Source organism: Schistocerca piceifrons, unplaced genomic scaffold (assembly GCF_021461385.2).
Source record: "Schistocerca piceifrons isolate TAMUIC-IGC-003096 unplaced genomic scaffold, iqSchPice1.1 HiC_scaffold_2312, whole genome shotgun sequence".
In the NCBI taxonomy this organism is placed as follows: domain Eukaryota; kingdom Metazoa; phylum Arthropoda; class Insecta; order Orthoptera; family Acrididae; genus Schistocerca; species Schistocerca piceifrons.
This window is the reverse complement of record NW_025728243.1, coordinates 75,999-79,917: the sequence shown is the minus strand read 5'-3', so window position 1 is coordinate 79,917 and position 3,919 is coordinate 75,999.

The following is a 3,919-nucleotide window of genomic DNA, read 5'->3' as shown; positions in this document are numbered from 1 at the left end:
CAGGAATGGTTCAAAACATAGAAAGTAGGAAGAGTCAGTCTTCGTGTACTTAAGTCGGTATTGTGCCTTTTCTATTTAATTCCGATGCAATTTCTGTGTTTCATCGTCAATAAGAAGGTCAGAGGGATACAGTAAACCTGAAGTGAAGCATCGAAATCTATAACTAGTGTCACAGGAATGGTTCAAAACTTAGAGAGTTGGGAGATTCAGTCTTCTTGTACTTAAGCCGGAATTGTGCCTTTTCTATTTAATTCTGATGCAATTTCTGTGTTTCATCGTCAATAAGAAGGTCCAAGGGATACAGTAAACCTGGAGAGAAGCATCGGAGTCTAAAACTAGTGTCACAGGAATGGTTCAAAACATAGACAGTAAAAGAGTCAGTCTTCTTGTACTTAAGTCATCATTGTGCCCTTTGTATTTAATTCTGATTCAATTTCTGTGTTTCATCGTCAATAAGAAGATCCAAAAGATACAGTAAACCTATAGTGAACCATCGGAATCTATAACTAGTGTCACAGGAATGGTTCAAAACATAGACAGTTAGAAGAGTCAGACTTCTTTTACTTCAGTGGGCATTGTGCATTTGTATTTAATTCCGATGCAATTTCTGTGTTTCATCGTCAATAAAGAGGTCAGAGGGATACAGTAAACCTGGAGTGAAGTATCGGAGTCTATAACTAGTGTCACAGGAATGGTTCAAAACATAGACTGTAAGAAGAGTCGTCTTCTTGTACTTAATTCGGCATTGTGCCTTTTGTATTTAATATCCGATGCAATTTCTGTGATCCATCGTCAATAAGAAGGTCAAAGGGATACAGTAAACCTGAAGTGAAGCATCGGAATCTATAACTAGTGTCGCAGGAATGGTTCAAAATATAGTCAGTAAGAAGAGTAAGTCTTCATGTACTTAAGTCGGCATTGTGCTTTTTGTATATAATTCCGATGCAATTTCTGTGTTTCACCGTCAATAAGGAGGTCCAAGGGATACACTAAACCTGAAGTGAAGCATCGGAATCTATAACTAGTGTCACAGGAATGGTTCAAAATATAGTCAGTAAGAAGAGTCAGTATTCTTGTACTCAAATCGGCATTGTGCTTTTTGTATATAATTCCAATGCAATTTCTGTGTTTCATCGTCAATAAGAAGGTCCAAGGGATACAGTAAACCTTGCGTGAAGCATCGGAGTCTATAACTAGTGTCACAGGAATGGTTTATAACATAGACAGTAAGAAGAGTTAGTCTTCTTGTACTTAATTCGGCACTGTGCCTTTTGTATTTAATTCCGATGCAATTTCTGTGTTTCATCGTCAATAAGAAGCGCAGAGGGATACAGTAGACCTGAAGTGAAGCATCGGAATCTATAACTAGTGTCCCAGGAATGGTTCAAAACATGGAGAGTTGGAAGATTCAGTCTTCTTGTATTTAAGCCGGCATTGTGCCTTTTCTATTTAATTCCGATGCAGTTTCTGAGTTTCATCGTCGATAAGAAGGTCCAAGGGATACAGTAAACCTGAAGTGAAGCATCGGAAACTATAACTAGTGTCACAGGAATGGTTCAAAATATAGTCAGTAAGAAGAGTAAGTTTTCATGTACTTAAGTCGGCATTGTGCTTTTTGTATATAATTCCGATGCAATTTCTGTGTTTCATCGTCAATAAGAAGGTCCAAGGGATACACTAAACGTGAAGTGAAGCATCGGAATCTATAACTAGTGTCACAGGAATGGTTCAAAACATAGACAGTTAGAAGAGTCAGACTTCTTTTACTTCAGTCGGCATTGTGCATTTGTATTTAATTCCGATGCAATTTCTGTGTTTCATCGTCAATAAGAAGGTCAGAGCGATACAGTAAACCTGAAGTGAACCATCGGAATCTATAACTATTGTCACAGGAATGGTTCAAAGCATAGTCAGTAAGAAGAGTCAGTCTTCTTCTACTTAAGTCGGCATTGTGCTTTTTGTATTTAATTCCGAGGCAATTTCTTGGTTTCATCGTCAATAAGAAGGTCCAAGGGATACAGTAAACCTGGAGTGAAGCATCGGAATCTATAACTAGTGTCACAGGGATGGTTCAAATCATAGAGGGTAAGATGAGTCAGTATTCTTGTACTCAAATCGGCATATTGATTTTTCGAATTTAATTACGATGCAATTTCTGTGTTTCATCGTCAATAAGAAGGTCCAAGGGATACAGTAAACCTGAAGTGAAACATCGGAATCTATAACTAGTGTCACAGGAATGGTTCAAAGCATAGACAGTAGGAAAAGTCAGTCTACATGTACTGAAGCCGGCATTTTGCCTTTTCTATTTAATTCCGATGCAATTTCTGTGTTTCATCGTCCATAAGAAGGTCAGATGGATACAGTAAACCACAAGTGAAGCATCGGAAATAAAAAACTAGTGTCACAGGAATGGTTCAAAACATAGACAGTAGGAAGAGTCAGTCTTCATGTACTTAAGTCGTCATTGTGCTTTTTCAATTTAATTCCGATGCGATTTCTGTGTCTCATCGTCAACAGGAAGGTCCAAGGGATACAGCAAAACTGAAGTGAAGCATCGGAATCTATAACTAGTGTCACAGGAATGGTCCAAAACATAGTCAGTAAAAAGAGTCCGGCTTCCTAACCTTAAGTCGGCATTGTGCTTTTGTATTTAATGCCGTTGCAATTTCTGTGTTTCATCGTCAATAAGAAGGTCCAAGGGATACAGTAAACCTGGAGTGAAGCATCGGAATCTATAACTAGTGTCACAGGAATGGTTCAAAACATAGGCAGTAAGATGAGTCAGTCTTCTTGTACTTAAGTCGGCATTTGCATTTGTAATTAATTCCGATACAATTTCTGTGTTTCATCGCCAATAAGAAGGTCAAGGAACACAGTAAACCTGAAGTGAAGCATCAGAATCTATAACTAGTGTCACAGGAATGGTTCAAAACATATTCAGTAACAAGTGTCAGTCTTCTTGTACTTAAGTCGGCATTGTGCTTTTGTATTTAATTCCGATGCTATTTTCAGTGTTTCATCGTTAATAAGAAGGTCCAAGGGATACAGTAAACCTGAAGGGAAGCATCGAAATCTATAACTAGTATTACAGGAGTGGTTCAAATCATAGACAGTAAGCAGAGTAAGTCCTTTTGAACTTAAGTCGGCATTGTGCCTTTTCTATTTAATTCCGATGCAATTTCTGTGTTTCATCGTCAATAAGATGGTCCAAGGGATACAGTGAACCTGAAGTGAAGCATCGGAATCTATAACTAATGTCACAGGAATGGTTCAAAGCATAGTTAGTAAAAAAGAGCCAGTCTTCTTGTACTTAAGTCGGCATTGTGCCTTTTGTGTACAATTCCGATGCAATTTCTGTGTTTCGTCGTCAATAAGAAGGGCCAAGGGATACAGTAAACCTGGAGTGAAGCATCGGAATCTATAACTAGTGTCACAGGAGTGGTTCAAAACATACACAGTAAGAAGAGTCAGTCTTCTTGTACTTAAGTCGGCATTGTGCCTTTTGTATTTAATTCCGACGCAATATCTGTGTTAAACCGTCAATAAAAACGTCAGAGGGATACAGTAAATCTGAAGTGAAGCATCGGAATCTATAACTAGTGTCACAGGAATGGTTCAAAGGCATAGACAGTAAGGAGAGTCAGTCTTCTTGTACTTAAGTGGCATTGTGCCTTTTGTATTTTATTTCGATGCAATCTGTGTGTTTCATCGTCAATAAGAAGGTCCAAGGGATACAGTAAACCTAGAGTGAAGCTTCGGAATCTATAACTAGTGGTCACAGGAATGGTTCAAAACATAGAGAGTTGGAAGATTCAGTCTTCTTGTACTTAAGTAGGCATTGTGCCTTTTGTATTTTATTCCGATGCAATTTCTGTGTTTCATCGTCTATAAGAAGGTCCGAGTGATACAGTAAACC